This window comes from Mobula hypostoma, chromosome 14, assembly GCF_963921235.1.
Source record: "Mobula hypostoma chromosome 14, sMobHyp1.1, whole genome shotgun sequence".
In the NCBI taxonomy this organism is placed as follows: Eukaryota; Metazoa; Chordata; class Chondrichthyes; order Myliobatiformes; family Myliobatidae; genus Mobula; species Mobula hypostoma.
Genome location: NC_086110.1, coordinates 64,641,852 through 64,660,618, shown reverse-complemented (window position 1 = coordinate 64,660,618; position 18,767 = coordinate 64,641,852).

Here is an 18,767-nt window from a genome sequence, read left to right as displayed (position 1 = left end):
TGTAGAATGGCCATTAAGGCCCCACCCTAGCAAATTCAATAGTTGTTAAGATTGCTATTGTTCCTGAACCTTGGTGGCATCCACAGTCAAGGTGACTGCAGATCTGTTTCAAAAAAACATGTTAAATATTTCAAAAATATTGACAACTTTTTTTTTTAAATCAGAAGATTAAGCAGAGGAGACCCCTCATCAGAATTGGAGGGGAAGGCAGAAGACCATAAGACACAGGAGCATAAATATCCCACTGAACCCCATTCTCCTGTCTTCTCCACATAGCCTTTGACACCCTTATTAGCAAGAAGCTTTCAGCCCTACTTTACCATGACTTACCCACCGTATCCATGGCAATGAATTCCACAGATCAACCACCCCCTGGCCAAAAAAATTGCACCTCTTCTCTGTTCCAAAGGGACGTCCATAAGACTGTAAGGCATAAGAGCAGAATTAAGCCATTCAGCCCATGGAGTCTGCTCTGCCGTTCTATCACGGCTGATTTATTAACCCTCTCAATGCTACTTTCCTGCCTCTCCCCATAATGCTTAAACACGTTTAAGCCAAATTATTTAATTCAAATAAAAATATTTTCTTCCATCTCTTCTAGCAGCCCAGTTCTCCCTTTCAGGTTGATGGCTCACCATACATCCCCTGAGTTAATTGGTTCAGCAGGCATCTTTCCTACCCAGACAGCTGGGGAACTAGTGGATGTTGGAATTACCCACTTGGAGTCACCACGCTCCAGGTGTTCCACAACTGGCACTCTGCCGAACTGAAGGTTCGGCTTCAGCAAGCCTTCAGGAATTGCCTGGTTATAGGCTGATCTGCCATCAGTTCTGGGCGGATTACGGCATAAGATTTATCTCATTGTTTATACCTGCTGACAGAGAAAGTGGTTTAAGAACTGCAGCCAGAATCACCATTGCCGCCATCTGGATATCTTCACAAAAGTAACATTATCCTTAAAGTTCCAATATGCTACTCTCACCTCGGCTGAATTGCTGCTTGCTTAATGAAAACTTCTCTTCTCCTGTGCCTGTTGTATTAAGTTCAGACTTCTGTTTCTTCACATGGAAGTCATTAATTAAGCAGTCATTAACTTTAAGTGGTAAATGACAATCACAGCTCCATTTATGTCATGCCTCTAATGTGGTACTTTAGAATGCAATAACCACCAGAGTCTTAAAGGAAGTGACACACTGACAGTCACTGAAGCCTGGTTAAACGGATAAGTTTTAAAGAACACTTTGAAAGCGTAGAGAATGGCAAATAAGTTAATGGAAGGATTTCCAAATCTCTGCCATGAAATGGTCAACCTGAAAAAAAAAATTGTTTTTGTTCTGTGGATAGTTTCCATTGGAAGGGAAGTATTTTCTTTTACATTGAATGGCTTCCGATGGAAGAATATATTTTTTTGTAAAATAGACTAATAACGGAATTGTGAATCTGCAGAATGTTTGAGCCTTGCTCTCATTGCTACCATCAGGAAGAAGGTACAGAAACCTGAAGGCACACATTCAACAATTCAGGAAGAGTTTCTTCCCCTCTGCCACCCGATTTCTGGATGGACATCAGACCCATTAACACAACCTCAATACATTTAAAAACATTTCTTCGGACTGCTTAGTTAATTTAACATGCAGCTTATGGCAAGGTCTGCACACCATCGTAGACTTCAAAGCTAATGAAGTGGAGTTTCCAACTTCGCTACCTCTCTCCCAGACGAGCTAAATCCTTTTTTACACTCAATTCGATGTGGTCAACACTGAGCCCCTGTGGAGACATACAGCTGATATGACCGGCAGCTTGGTCATCTCTGAGGCTGAAGTATGCAGGTGTTTCCAATGAGTGGACAGTCGCAAGGCCACGGGACCGGACGGCATCCCAGGGCGGGTACTCAGGATGTGTGTGGCACAACTGGTAGGTGTGTTTACAGACATTTTTAATCTCTCCTTCTCCCAGTGCAGAGTGCCCTCCTGTTTCAAAATATCCACCATTGTTCTGGTACCTAAAAAGATCAAGGTAACATGTCTGAATAACTGGTGTCCTGTCGCACTCACCTCGATAATAACCAAATGTTTTGAGAGGCTGGTCAAGGACTACATCTGCAGCATGCTACCACCCACACTGGACCCCCTACAATTCACCTACCAACACAACCGATCGACAGATGACTCAATAGCCACAGCTCCACACACCCTCCTTACACACCTGGAGAAGAGGGATGCTTATGTGGGAACGCTGTTCTTGGACTACAGTTCAGCATTCAATGCCATAATTCCCTCCATGCTTGACAAGGAGCTCAGAGACCTTGGCCTTCACCTTGCCTTGTGTTCCTGGATCCTGGACTTCCTGTCAGATTGCCGGCAGGTGGTAAGTGTGGGCTCCTTCACCTCTGCCCTCCGACCCTCAACAAAGGTGCCCTCAGGGCTGTGTATTAAGCCCCCTCCTTTACTCTCTGTATACCCATTACTGTGTCGCCACCCACAGCTCCAATGTGCTAATTAAATTTGCTGACGACATGACACTGATTGGCTGAATCTAAAATAATAATGAGGCAGCCCACAGAAAAGTAGTCATCACCCTGACACAGGGGTGTCAAGAAAACAACCATTCCCTCAATGTCGCAAAAACAAAGAAGCTGGTTGTGGACTACAGAAGGAATGCAGACAGACTAACTCCTATTGACATCAATGGACCTGGGGTTGAGAGGGTGAACAGCTTTAAGTTCCTTGGCATAAACATCACCGAGGATCTCACGTGGTCTGTACACACCAGCTGTGTGGTGAAAAAGGCACAACAGCGCCTCTTTCACCTCAGACGGTTGAAGAAGTTTGGTATGGGCCCCCAAATCCTAAGAACTTTCTACAGGGGCACAATTGAGAGCATCCTGACTGGCTGCATCACTGCCTGGTATGGGAACTGTACTTCCCTCAATCGCAGGACTCTGCAGAGAGTGGTGAGGACAGCCCAGCGCATCTGTAGATGTGAACTTCCCACTCTGCAGGATATTTACAAAGACAGATGTGTAAAAAGGGCCCGAAGGATCATTGGGAACCCGAGTCACCCCAACCACAAACTGTTCCAGCTGCTACCGTCCGGGAAACGGTAACGCAGCATAAAAGCCAGGAAAGCTTTATTCCACCAGGCCATCAGACTGATTAATTCATGCTGACACAACTGTATTTCTATGTTATATTGACTATCCTGTTGTACATAATATTTATTATAAATTACTATAAATTACACATTGCACATTTAGACAGAGATGTAATGTAAAGATTTTTACTCATGTATATGAAGGATGTAAGTAATAAAGTCAATTCAATTATATATTTAGAGTAATTCAATTTTGTTTCTATTATCACGTATTTCATTGTACTGTTGCCACAAAGACAACAAATTTTATGACATTTGCTGATGATATTCAAACTGATTCTGATTGTGATTCTGATGGAGAGTAAGGGAGAGACCAATGAGTTTCACAGAGATGAAAGAGAGTGCAGATGCTGGAATCTGGAACAAAAAAAAAACTAGTTCCTGCAGAAACTCAATGCATTAGGCAACATCTGTGGAGGAAAATGGATAGTCGATGTTTTGAGTTGCGACTAAATTTCAGAGGGGAGATAGCCAGTAAAAAGAGTTGAGGGGAAGGAGGGGGGTCAGACAGTGTAAAAATGGAGGGAGGGTCAGTTTTCTGACATAGTTGGGGAACTGGGACAGTGTTGGGGTATGGCTTGTCTGGCTTGAGGATCCTGAAAGGAAATCATTACTTCATTTCAAAAATATACTTTATACTTTATTGTCGCCAAACAATTGATACTAGAACGTACAATCATCACGGTGATATTTGATTCTGCGCTTCCCACTCCCTGGATTACAAATCGATAGTAAATATTAATAAATAATTTAAATTAGAAATCATAAATAGAAAATAGAAAAATGGAAAACAAGGTAGTGCAAAAACACCGAGATGCAGGTTACACAGGTAACAAATATACACAATTGGTCATATACAGTAAATAACCAGCGTTCATACATCTTTATGTATATTCATGGTGGCATGAAATGAGGGTTGGATGTGAGGCTAGCAACCCTGTCCGTGAAAACCCACAGCTACAGAATCTCTAAAGACCTCGTCCCTGGGAGAGGAAGGATCTCCAAAAATGGGTGCTACACTTAGGGACAATTTAGAAGATTGGCCTCAGACAGATCACTCTGGCAAGCTGCTGTCAGTGGCCTACCATCCAGTGGGGTGATGGGCTTAAGGACGTAATATTGAAATATACTTCCTTAAGCAGTGATATGCATTGCTTGTACGAACAACCAACACAACCAATGGTGCTGGACTGTGTGGCAAGACGAGTGGTCTGCCCCCAGTGCCAACATAGCATGCCCAAGATGCCACAACAGCAACAAAACAAGGTCCTTTCCTGCCATCTACTCACTCACATACACACATTCGGGCCACCAACCCCAGAACACAGAAACATAGAAAACCTACAGCACAATACAAGCCCTTCAACCCACAAAGCTGTGCCAAACATGTCCTTACCTTAGAAATTACCCAGGGTTACCCATAGCCCTCTAATTTTCTGAGCTCTATGTACCTGTCCAGGAGTCTCTTAAAAGACCCTATCATATCTGCCTCCATCACCATCGTCGGCAGCCCATTCCACACACTCGCCACTCTCTGCATAAAAAAATTATCCCTGACATCTCCTCTGTACCTACTTCCAAGCACCTTAAAACTGTACCCTCTTCTGATAGCCATTTCAGCCCTGGGAAAAAGCCTCTGACACGATCAATGCCTCTCATCATCTTATACACCTCTATCAGGTCACTTCTCATCCTCCATCGCTCCGAGGAGAAAAGGCCGAGTTCACTCAACCTATTCTCATAAGGCATGCTCCCAAATCCAGGCAACATCCTGGTAAATCTCCTCTGCACCCTTTCTATGGCTTCCACATCCAGTAAGGGGAAAGATCAAAGATACCCTTACTTGTTTTTCACCTGGCACCTACCAGCCTTCTCCTTCCCACCCTCCCCCCACCTTCTTTATAGGGACGCTGCCCCCTCCCTCTTCAGACCTGGTGAAGGGCCTTGGCCCGAAACGTTGACTGTTCATTTCCATGGATGCTGCCCGACCTGCTGAGTTCCTCCAGTGCGTTGTGCGTGTTGCTTTGACCCCAGCATCTGCAGAGTATTTTGAGCTCAAGAAAGAAATTAGGAGAGCCAGAAGGGGCCATGAGAAAGCCTTGGCGAGCAGGATTAAGGAAACCCCCAAGGCATTCTACAAGTATGTGAAGAGCAAGAGGATAAGACGTAAGAGAATAGGACCAATCAAGTGTGACAGTGGAAAAGTGTGTTTGGAACCGGAGGAGATAGCAGAGGTACTTAAAGAATACTTTGCTTCAGTATTCACTACAGAAAAGGACATCAGTGATTGTGCTGTAGGTTTTCTATGTTTCTATTTAGCTGTCATTTTTTCTTTTGGGGCACTCCAAATCAGCGCGCATGCGCGGGTCGTGCATGCAGCCTGTTTCAGCCATTCCAACCAGTATTCTTACTTTTTTCTTCTTACTTTTAAACTTACCTTATTTTTTGTATTTTTTTTTCTCGGTAACACGTTGAAGCTGCACCCTCTCTAACATGCTGGTAGAGAGAGTTGTATTTGGGTTTTTAGTGCTGGAAATAGTTACATTCCGACATGTCTCATTAGCGGGACAGAAGCATGGTAGCATTGTGTATTCCAGGGACCAGCTGATTGAGCTTATGCCGGCCGGTTTAGCGAGCAGAGCGGCTGACACCCCTGCTGAAATCTGGAGGAAAACACACAGAGGATGCAGAGGGGGATCACAAAGGCGAGGAAAGAGGACTGGGTCGAGACAACAGAGACGTATGGAGAAGAGGAGTTTGGTGGGTAATAAAATGGACGAGTTCACGGCACTAGCCAGGCGTCAGAGAACATTTCGGGAGTGCAGTGTTATGTGTTTTATTGGGGCTGTACGAGAACATACTAGTCCAAAACTTTTCCATGGAGGGCTTCCAGACCATTCGGGCTGACCGGAAGTGCACTGAGAGCGATAAGCGTAAAGGAGTTGGGGGCTTGCTGTTCTGGTTAACAACGGATGGTGCAATCCTGGTCATATTACGATCGAGGAACATGTTTGTAGACTGGATATTGAACTTTTTGCTGTTGGACTCTGGCCATATTCCACCGAGATACAACACCGGGTATCATGGGAGTTTGTTCCTGCCTGTGGCCATTGAACTTTGCAGCTCCTCCCGTGGAGGGTCAGACACCCTGAGCCAATAGGCTGGTCCTGGACTTATTTCCATCTGGCATAGTTTGCATTTTGTTGTTTGATTGTTTGTGGTTTCTGTATTGCTACATTTATGCTCTATCCTTGGTTGGTACGGCTGTAACAAAACCCAATTTCCCTTGGGATCAATAAAGTATATCTATCTATCTATCTATCCTGTTTTCGTGGGTGTATGCGAAGAAAAAGCATTTCAGGATGTATATTGTACACAATTCTCTGACATTAAATGTATCTTGGAAACCTTTGAATCTTTGATATTCCTTAACCTGCTGCTTCATCTCTTAGTTCAAGTAATACGTAGCAGGTCAAGCAGCATCTGTGGAGAGGGAAAGAGAGTCAGTGTTTCAGATCAAGATAAAATGCACAAAAGATAATAATTTTATAATTCCTTTGTGTGGTTTTCTTCAAATAATGGCACCCTTCCAATGGTGGTCTACAAATAATAAACTACCGTAGACCTATTTAGAAAATATTACTACACTCAGATATTTTCCAGATGTGAGGACCTCTGCTATTCAGGGTCGACCATTGATGTTGCATCTGAGCTGTCTACGTGATATGCAAGCCAAGGCAGTACGATAGGGAGATCAATCTGTTACCCATGCAGCAAGCCCTCCCTCTTCATGTATCTCCTAAATCCAAAGGAAAGGCAGAGACTGACACAGTTCAACACCAGCGGCATTGCAGGACTTGCCAGTCAGTGCTGAACATGACATTGAGCTGCCTAAGGAACTCCAGCTCTAGATTTTTCCCCGGTGTTACTCCCCGAGCCTTCCCCATGAGAGAGTATTGTGACAAGGCAGTGGAGGTTTAAAGTAAGAGGTTTCCTTCTCCTAGATGAGCTGCCAACCATGGTTGATGAGCCCATCTGCCCAAGGTGACTGATTTCAAGTTGTCAGTAACCTGTCTTTGCCCCTTCTCCTGTCAGTAGAAACTGTTCCGCCGGGCTTAGTAGCTAAGCCATGTGAAGACCAGGAGGTGGCGCTGGTTGTCAGAGGCTATTGGAGACACACACCATTGGGAACATTTAATAGGTACTGGCAGCTTATCCCCACTACCATCCTTGGATTTAACAACCTCAAGGAAGCTTCCAGATGTTAACACATACCGAAACTTTCTGTGTAAATCTCCTTTTTCTCCCAAGGACCTCATTGTAAATATTCTCTAACACTAGGGGATCCTTTGCAAATATTAACATTCTCCTAGGTCCTACAGTTTAAAATTTCAAACAGAAATCATTCAACATTTCTTAATTGTCTGAAATTCTTTTTGTGATGTCCAGACTAAATAAAAAGACATTAAAAATAAGAAAAGCTTTGCCTGTAAATGGTATCTTAAACAGAATATCCCAATATGATTTACAAGAAATGAAATACTCTTTGAAATGTGATCCTTGTGTTTGTACAGGAAATACCATTGCCAATTCTTGCACTGGAAACAATGGGATAAGGACAAAATAATTTCATTGTTCGAGTTAGGTTGTTCAGTAATTTCAACTGTTTCCGTCACTACGACTTCATTCTACCCAACCACCATTTACTCCTCTTTCTTTCTTCATCACTGTCTCACCACATCCTACATTTTACTCTCCTTTAGAGTCAAGGAGTATAGCGCTCTTTGGCCCATCTAAATTCAGCCTTGTCCCATCGACCCTTAGCATACCTCTCCATACACCTGCTATCCATCCACTTATCCAAATTTCTCTTAAATATTACAACCTGCATCCACCAATTCTACTGGCAGACCATTCCATGCTTGCACCAGCTACCGACTGGAGAAGTTTCCCCTCAGGTTGTTATTTCCCTCCGTGCCCTGTGGCGTATCGGGCAGCAATCTTGCCGCTTCCTAAACATTTCTGTCTGTTTTTTGATGAGGCCGAGTTGCTAGCTCAACGCTCAACGTAGTACGGAGGGAAAGCATGCAATGAGCCGGCCGGATTCGAAGCCGGGAGCACTCACCTCGAAAACTGGTGCGGATGCCACCATGCCTCAGGTTCCCCTTAAATATTTTGCCCTTCACCCTTTCTTGGGCAGTAAATATTTACATCTTCACATCAGCAACTTTTTCCTTTCCTGCCCTTTTACCACTGTCCAGTCAGAATCAGAATTGTCATCGCTCCATCCTCCCCTTTGCTTGTATTGGTCAAGTCTCCATTATCTGGGTCCATCTAGTGATAGTCAGTTGATAATTCCTAACCCCCTCAATGCAGTTGATGAATGAACTCCTGCATCTTGAACATTTTGAGGAAAATTGTGGCAAATTAGCTGGCCTGAAGCAGCAAGGATCATCAACTCTGAGGTTCAGATTGTTGTCCTCAAGACAAAGGCAGTGCACTTGTCTGGCGAGCCATGTGGGGAATGTGTAGTGTTCAGCCATTGACCACTGGAGGTGCCCAAGGACATGTCCTCCTCAAGCTGAATCACCAGACATCTGGACAGTTGTTGACGGGTGACCTCTGCTGCACTAATCAATAGGGAGTCCTGAACCTGACAAGTTTGTATTGAACTCTTCTGCTCATGTTAATGAGAATTGAATAAGTTTGTCACTCAAGTTTTCCCTTCAGCAAAGGAAGAATGATAAACTGCAGTCTGCACAGAAAGAAGACAGTTGCAGTAACTTCTCCCTGCCTGAAGGGGGTGCTTCTGCTCTTCCGAGGAAACCTCGACGGCTCCCAGGAAGAATGTCGGCTCCCTGAAAAGAAATATGAAAATCATTATAGGGCAAGTGGATAGAAAAGTATCCGTAATAAAATAAATGAAATGAGAATTAAAAAGTTATTTATGTGATGCTGTAAATCTTTACTTCCCAAGAAAGGAGAATAATCCAAATAGATTGCTGAAATTTGTCTCAATATTCCATTTAGCCAATAGTCCTGTAAAATGATTATTGACCCATTTTTTTAACATAATTGTTCTTGTACAATGAAAAGGAGTAACGCAAAGTGGAACTGACATGCCAGCTGAGATTTGGTTTTTGTGTAATAGCTCTATTGATTGTTTGGAACATGCAGAGGTTGCCTTGTGTTTTCTGGGTGGATCTGGCCAGGATAGTACACAAAATATCATTCCCTTTTTTGTGAGAATGGACAAACAGGCTCTAATTAGAATGTGTGGGACTGCTCATTGCTGTGAATCTTTTGGTTAATATTTGTGACAGAGAACTTTGAGTTTACATCACGCCTTTCAAGCCAGCACTCTGCTCATCAGGTGATTGCAAATATGGTCATATAAGTGGATAAACTTACTGGTCTATTGTCCAGAGATGCGGACTTATGATCTGGAAACATTTCCAATCTCAGCACGCAAGCTGGGGAATCTTAAATCGGGTGATAAATCCGGTAATAAGTCTGCAATAGAAAAGTAAAGGTAATATCAGTAAAAAAATACTACAGGTTTGTCAGTGTGTAGAAAGATGTGTTTAAATTGGAAAGTGCAGAAAAGCTTTGTGAGGGTGTTGCTAGGATTAGAGGGCCTAGTGTCATCGAACATAGAAGGGAACAGCACAGGAACAGGCTATTCGGCCCACAGTGTAGTGCCAAACCAGCTAAAAAGCAAATCAAAAACACCCAAGCACTCATCCTTCCTGCCTACACCATGTCCATATCCCTCCGTCTTCCTCATATTCGTGTGCCTCTCCAAACATTTCTTAAAAGCCTCTGATATACTTAACCTCTACCGCCATGCCAGGCAGTGCATTCCAGGCATCCACCACTCTTCCAGTAAAAAACTTATCCCTCACGTCCCCCTTGAACCTAAACCCTCCCCTCTCATCTTCAATAGTCTCTGGTAAAAGATATTTCTGAGGGAAAGGTTAGCAGGGCTAGGTCTTTACTTTGGAGCATTGCAGAATGAGGGGCGGGCTTACTGAAGTCTTCAAAATTCTGAGAGGCATAGATAAGGTGGATAATAAGAGCCTTTTCCACAGGGTAAGGGAGTCCAAAGCTAGAGGACTTAGGTTTAAGTTAAGAGGGGAAAGATTTAAAGGGAACCTTGAGGGAGGCACTTCACCCAGAGGGTGGTGAGTATATGCAAAAAGATGCCCAGAGGAAATGGTTGAGGCAGGTACAATAGTTTAATTTAAGAACCACTTGATTAAGTACAGGGGATGGTGGGGCTTAGAGGGACTGGAATGATTGCAGGAAATTGGGGCTTGCACTGTGGTCGGCATGGACAGTGGTTGGGCCGAAGGGCCTGTATCCACGCTGTATCACTCTATGACTTTATAAAAAAAACATTTGATTCATCAATAATCTTTGGGAGGGATATCTTTCATCCTTACTTAGTCTGGACTCTGTACAAATTCAGTTTGACATGTAAATGCCTTCTGCAATACTGAGCAAATGAAATCAAGGGCAGTTAGGGGTGGGTAATGTATGTAACATTCACCTCCCAAACATTAATAAATATAAATAAAGTTATTTGAAGTTATTGATGTCCTACAGCCAAGTTTGCAATCATGTTTCCATATGGAAAAGGAAACCAAACAGCAAATGGGTATTGATTTAGTTGTGAGCGCAGAGGAATGGATATTGGCTTGGAAATGTGGGGAACTCCCCAAATATACCTGAAAATATAATTAAAGAAGGCAAGCATAACCAGAACTCAGTATAGCAGTCTATCTGAAAGAATGTGCCTACAGCGATACAGCATGTCTTCTGTATTGTACTGAGGTGTAAAACCTCGAGGTTTTTTAAAATTTTATTGAGATACAGCAAAGTGTAGGTCCTTCCAGCCCGTTGAGCCATACTGTCCGGAAAACCCCCAATTTAATCCTAGCCTAATCATAATTTATAATGACCGATTAACCTGCCAACCAGTATGTCTTTGGACTGTGAGAGGAAACCGGAGCACCCGGAGGAAACCTATGCAGTCGTGGGGAGAGCGTACAGACTCCTTACAGGCAGTGGCTGGAATTGAACCCAGTTCACGTGAGCTGCAAAGCGTTGTTCTAGCCACCACGCTACCATGCTGTGCGTATGTGGTGTGTGACCAAGCCGTTGATTCAAGGCCACTCTCTGACCGAGAGGCAGGGGAGATACTACAAGGTCAAGTACAGAACCCCAGTGAAAAGAACATGGATCCCAAACTTTTTTTAAAAAAATCAGTCAGTTGATCTTGAAATGAGACGAGTTGAAGAGGGGGGACAAAGGCAAAGAAATATAAGGGTTGAGAAATGCAGGACTTCAGGGGAGAGAGAAACTGAGCCAACATCACGATTGGTTGTCTTGCCCCATTCTGACTAAAAATGTCAGCAAGCTGAAGCTGTGCATTCAGTACCGAGTCCGGAAAGTTGGAACAAGATGTTGGTGAAGTCACATTTTGGGATATTATCTTCAGTTCTGGCTACCTTGCAATGCCATTAAACTGGAAAGAATGCAGAGAAAATCTACAGGGACGTTGCTGGGATTTGAGCATCTAAGTTACGGCGAGAGGCTAAGCAGTTTGTCACCAAAGACACTGGCAAATTTCCACAGATGTACCATGGAGAGCATTCTGACTGGTTGCATCACCGTCTGATATGGAAGCCCCAAGTGTCAACATGAACGTGAAAAGCTGGCAGAGGGTTGTAAACTCAACCAGTTCCATCACATTACTGACCTCCACACCTCTGAGAACATCTTCAAACGGCAGTGCCTCAAGAAAGTGGCATTTATCCATGATTCTCATTACTACCATCAGGAAGCTGGTATAGGAGCCTGAAGATGGACACTCAATATTTTTGGAACAGCTTCTTCCCCTCGACCATCAGATTTCTGAGTGGTCCACCAACCCATGAACACTATTTTGCTCTTTTTGTACAATTTATTTATTTTTAATACATTTCTTACTTTAACTTTTTATGTATTTTTAATTATGCATTTTATTTAATATACCGCACTGCACTGCTGCCACAAAACAACAAAATTCATGACATTTATCAGTGATGATAAACCTGATTCTGATTCTCACTGGAATGTACAAGAGTAAGGGGGGGTCTTATAGAAGTCCATAAATTCATGATGGGCATAGACAGGGTCGAAGCACGCAGTCTTTTCCCATGCCTAGTGAAACAAGAATGAGAGGGCATGAGCATGGTCAAAAGAGAGAGATTTAACAGGAATTTGAGGGGTACACTTTTCACCCAGATGGTGGCCTGTACACTCAGTGGCCACTTTATTAGGTACATCTGTACACCTGCTTATTAATGCATATATCTAATCAGCCAATCGTATGGCAGCAACTCAGTGCCTAAAAGCATTTAGACATGGTCAAGAAGTTCAGTTGTTGTTCAGAACAAGTATCTGAATGGGGAGGAAATGTGACCTAAGTGACTTTGACCATGGAATGGTTGTTGGTGTCAGACGGGGTGGTTTGAGTATCTCAGACTCTGCTGAACATCCTGGGATTTCCACACACAAAAAGCAGCCTCTAGATTTTACAGAGAAAAATGCTAAAAAAAAAACAAGTCCAGTGAGCAGCAATTCTGTGGGTGAAAACACCTTGTTAGTGAGAGAGCTCAGAGGAGAACGGCCAGACTGGTTGAAGCTCACAGGAAGATGATAGTAACTCAACCAACCACACATTACAACAGTGATGTGCAGAAAAACGTCACTGAATGCACAACGTGTCGAACCTTGAAGTAGATGGGATACAGAGGCAAAAGACTGAACATATACTCAATGGCTACTTTATTAGATCGAGGAGGTACCTAATAAAGTTGCCACTGAGTTTAGATGGAATGTGCTGCCAGAAGATATGTCTGAGACAGGAACATTAACAACATTAAAGAGGTATCTGGCAAGGTACAGGGATAGGAAAAGGTTTGGAGTAATATAGAAACATAGAAACCCTACAGCATAATACAGGCCCTTTGGCTCACAAAGCTGTGCCAAACATGTCCAAATGTGACCCAAATGTGAGCAAATGGGGCAAACTTAGATGGAAATCTTGGTCAACATGGACCAGATGGGCTGATAGGCCTCTCTCTGTGCTGTATGACTCTAAAATTATGACTCTGACAGCAGCCCTTCCTCAGACTTGCTTTGGGCCTTGTTACACTACTGTTGGAGGTTACTGGTAAATGGGTCAGAGTGGGAGAGTGTTGGACAATCATAGCATCAAGTTGCAAGAAGCTCAGCGAAAATGTAAATGTGTGAAGCATTTTGCCATATTTTACTCAGAAGTAATTTATTTACTTATTTATTTAATTTAGAGCTACGGCACAGTAACAGATCCTTCTGACCCAATGAGCCTGTGCTGCCCAATTGCACCAATTTGACTCAATAACCATCTGAACCATGTATGTTTGGGAAGTGGGATGTAACCGGAGCACCCAGAGGCAATTCACACAGTCACAGGGAGAATGGAAAATCTCTTTACAGACTGCAGCAGGAGCTGAGCCAGGGTCGCTGGCACTGCCACAGCATTACACTAACTGCTAATCTACCACGTCGCCCCTGTTTTGTTTTGCTCACAGAGTTATGCCAGGCTGGAAAGATGTAACTGCAGAAATTATTTTACAGGAAGCTTACCCTGCTGAGCTAAACCAAATGAAAAACTGAGACTGGGTTGGATGGTGGCGATTGTCTGTTGTGTCCAACAATGTCAGGGAAATCCGTGTTGGAGAGTTTTATACATAGAGAAGCTATTGAATTGGGGCAGTTCCACTCTCTTAACCTCAGAAGTCCAGGTCCAGTGGTACGAACAAGTGTCACAAACTGGAATCTTCTTTGGCTGCGGTGGATGACCATGATGTCTACTGTGCCTTGTCATGCCCTTTGCTCTGCATGGAGAGTTGCAGTTTCGCCTTCCAAGTCGTTGGATCTCACTGCTGATCTTATCTGCCCAGTCCACCAGAACTGACTTCACCTGCTGGGACAGGCATGTCCCTACCTGGGGTCGTGCTGGGGTACGAGGCCGCCAGCTACCTTCGCCTGGTTTAACTCACCTGTTGAAGTGAGGTATTGGGGTGTAAGCATTGTCGCATGCAAACAACTACTTGGAGCCACAGGTGAGAGCTGACTGTCCGGTGGGGACCAAAGGTGAGGGAGCTGCCCCAGTAGGGGCACAATAAACCCCTTCACTGAGGTACTACACGTCCCTGGACACCCCATACACCCCAATAGGGTTAGGAAAAAATGAGGAAATCAGCTAGATTGCAGTAGCAGTCGCGGATTAGAGACTCAGTAACTAAGAGTACAAATCAGAGATAAGGATTCAGTACTGTAGATCCTGTATTCCGCCTATTTTCTGTCATCTTGGAAAACCATTTAGTGAGCTCAACTCTGCTGAATTTGTCCTTTAAACATTTCACAACAGAGCTAATGGGATGAATGTGTTCTTTCCAACAAAGCTTGAGCCCAGGCAATGTCATTGAGTTCCCAAAGGGCAAAAAACACATTTTTGCTTCACGTTTAGACACTTTTATCATATCCCCCTCCGAGAGCCATTTGAGTGGCAGGTGTGGAAAATGCAATGGAGCAGTTGTGCGGTTACCTGGTGCTGCAGAGGTCAAAGTTGCAGAGCGTACTTCCTTGCATCCATTCTGTGCGTCGACTCCACACTGTGCCTGGGTAATGGCGTGACATTGGCAGGGAGAACATGATACCTCCTCACCAAGGCAGTTATGTTAGCAACAGTGTCGGCATGCATCTCCCTGTCCCCAGCTAATATTTTCTTTTGTTAGGTATCTACCCACTTAAGAGACAGGTTAATAACCAATATTCTTTATATTAAAGAACATGATAAAGAGGAGGAGAAAGTAAAAAAAAAGGAAGAGGATGTAAGAATAGATGAATCTGGAGACAGAGAATTAGATCAAAGAAGTCGAAGAGATAGAGTGAAAGAGAGCAAATCAGAACAATTAAAAAAGGTTAAAAAGAAAGATGAGAAGATAGAAAGACAGATTGGTTTTTGCCATTATATAAACGATCACTGACCTCAGCATATCCCAAAGCATTTGACAGCCAGTGAAGCACTTGTGGTGTTGGAATGGTGTGTCTGCGTCGCTTGGCAATTCGCGCACGTCACGCATGCACACTCTCCTGCCCACCCAAGGCTTCATGGTCATGGTAGTCTCGGGGTAAACAAGACGCGAGCGTCTTTTTTCATGCGAAATGTGTCCTCCATAATTTCGGAGGTCTGTAAAGCTTTATGGAAAGCATTGCAGTCAGAGTTCCTTCCCTGCCCTTCGGTCACCCAATGGGAAGCTATTGCAGCGTAGGATGACATGCGATGCTACCAAGCGGACCAATCACAGTTCTTACGGTCTGCGTTGCTGCGATGCGCGGTTACATTTTGGGAGAGGTGCACGTCGCAGCAACGCAAGCTCTTGTGTAGGGTTCCGCGTCGGCTCGGCGTAGGAATTGCGGCAACGCAGACCTTACGGCGACACATTGACGCAGAAGTATAAACCAGGCTTCACATTGAACCAGCAATGGTTAAAAGCTCCCTTGCTGGAATGGTCAGTCCCTGGCACTTTAATGCAAAAATGTGACTTATGCCAAACATAAGTCAATGACAGAGTGCCTTCTGGGTCTTGCAGCAGCAGGTGCACATGGGCTCATTTGATGAATTGTATACCGTGCGATCATCTGCATATAGCCCTACTTCTGACCCAGTGTTGAAAGCAGCCAAAGAAGATTGGGCCTCACACTGCAACCTTGGGGTGATGTGCTGGGCTGAGATGATTGACTTCCAGACACCACAACCACTTTCCTTTGTGCAAAAGTTGACTCCAACACTAAGGTGTTACCCAGTTTGAGTCCTTTTGACCTCAGGGTTTACCGTAGCTCCCAGATGCCTCACTTGGTCGATATTTGTCTTGAGGTCGAGTGCAATTGCTCTCAGGCCAGATGCTCCCGGTGAAACCCAAATGGACATTTGTGAGTAGGTTATGCCTTTCTGTATTATTTTACAGATAAAAGGACCATCAAGCAACTACTGTTGTAGCATCTGCAGTCTCTTATGTTACCCTTGCATTGTTCCGCTATGAAATCTCTTTCTAGGTATTACCTGCACTAAACTTTCTCTCTAACTGTTACCTTTTATTCTACGTTGTTATTGTTTTACCTTGTTCTTCTTTAATGCGCTGTGCAAATATCTAATCTGTATAAACAGTATGTAAGAAAAGCTTCTAACTGTATTGCGTTACATATAACAACAGTAAACTAATTCCAATTCCAACTTTGAAGAAGGTTTTATTCTCTCTCTCTCTCTCTCTGGTCCTGATGCAGACTTTGACCTGAAAGGTCAACAGCTGTTTTCCTCCCACCATTGCTGATCGAGTTCTTCCAGAAGGTTGTTTGTTAGTCAAGTGGCTAGTGGCCTTCAATTTTATGCACTTAAGATGACTGTCAAGCGTGTCTGAGACCTTCCATTGAGTCTGAGTCGTAAATGTTTGCTTCCCTGTACTTTTAATAACTTGAAACTCCTTAATGAAAGGATTTAATTCAGGAGCATATCTGTGAGAGTGTTTGGAGAAGGTAATCAGATGAAGCAGTGAGGGGCTGGTAATGTAGATGAAAATAGATTTCATCTGTCGTGTTCATAGTGGTCCAGTTCAGCTATTCATTGGGTACCATGCAAAGTTTCTCCAACAGAATTACCCATGGCAGAGATATACATACCTCAAAGGCCAAGAACAGTGGCGGCGGCGGGGGGGGGGGGGGGGGCGGGGAAACAACTGCAAACATTGTTAGTTCAAATCACACACTATTCTGATTTGGACAAGCATTGCCTGGACAACACACCTAAGAGCGTTATAGGGTAGCACTTTGTTGGGGAAGAACCACACAGGATCCTGACCAGATCAAGAAAGCTTCCTCTCAACTTTTCGAGGATCACTAATGCTGCCCAGTTAAAACAGGTAGTGCCAACATCAGTGATGTCCCAAGAAATATTTAAGTACATTAATACAGGCCTTGTGGTAACCAGTAGATAAATTAGCTTCCTTCACAGGACATAAAATACTTAACAATAAAGCAAAGGAAAAGAACCTTTGGTCGAACCTATCTGTGCCAAATGCAACATCAAATTAAATCAAACCTATTTGCTTGTACGTCATCTATATCCCTCCATTCCTTGTTTGCTTATGTGCCTGACTAAATACCTCTTAAAAATCCCTGTCACATCTGCTTATAGAATCTTCCCTGACAGCAAATTTCAGCTAGGTACCACTCTCTGTGTAAAAAACATGCCTTGCATATCTCCTTTAAGCTTTGCTCCTCTCACTTTAAAACTATGTGGTCTAGTATTTGACATATCTACCCCGGGACAAAAGATTCTGACTGCCTACACCATCTAGGCTTCTCTCACTGTTATAAACCTCTATCAGGACTTCCTTCAGCTTTTGATGTTCCAGGGAAAACCATCCAATTTTGTCCAACCTCTCCTTGCAGCTTCTACTGTCCAATTCAGGGGGCGGCAGGGAGGAGATACACGACCCCACCAAAGGAGCTGTAAGGTGCTCATTCCCTCCTCTAGCCTATAGGTCATCCTTGGGCAAGGTGTAGCATCTGTTTAGCCCCTCATTCAGCGCCACATGAAATGATGGGAGCAGGTGGTCGATATCACAAGTTCTAGTTATACGAACACTAATGCCAGTCAGACAATCTCTGAAGTGTATTGATAATGGTTGGGGTCACCCAATTTGTAAAGACAATGCCCAGAAGAAGGCAATGGCAAACTACTTTTGTAGAATAATTTGCTAAGAGCAATCATGGTCATACAGATGAAAGACCATGATTGCCCATGTCATACGACATGGTACATGATGATAATAATGTCTAATCCAGGCAGCTTCATGGTGAATATCTTATGCCCTCTCACCAAAATCTCCACATCCTTCCTGTTATAAGGTGACTAGAACAGCAGACTATACTCCCAACACATTTTATACAGCTGCAGAATGAGTTCCTGGTTCATGAAATCAGTTCCCCACATGATGAAGGCAAACGTTTCATACGGTATTTTTATTTCCCTATCTACCTGCATTGCCGCTTTCAGGAAGTTATGGGTATCCACTCAACAGCAAAGCTTCCTGAATCATCAGGGAAGCACAATTCCTGAATTACTAGGTCTGCAGGAATGAAGACAGCATTCAGCCACCAGATAACCAGCAAACTTGTGTTTACCAACCCACAGACCATCTATGAGTCATCTACTGTCTATGGAAGAAATGACAGTTATAGTTTTCTCCATAATACTGTGATGTACTCTCACATTCCCAGCTATGAACAGCAAAATAACAATGGCTTTAAAAAAAATTTAGCCATTTGCTGTTACATATTTAACAGCACCTTGGGCATGTATTTTTTTTAGCAAAGACAGCTTCAAACCCTCTGTTGTGTAGCCTGGGGAGAAGTACACACTCAGGACAACAAAGACTTTTTTGGGTTTTAATTCCTTTATCGGTTTTCGATGTTTAAGTGCTAGAAGAGGGTCGCGAAACAAAACGAATGGATTTATA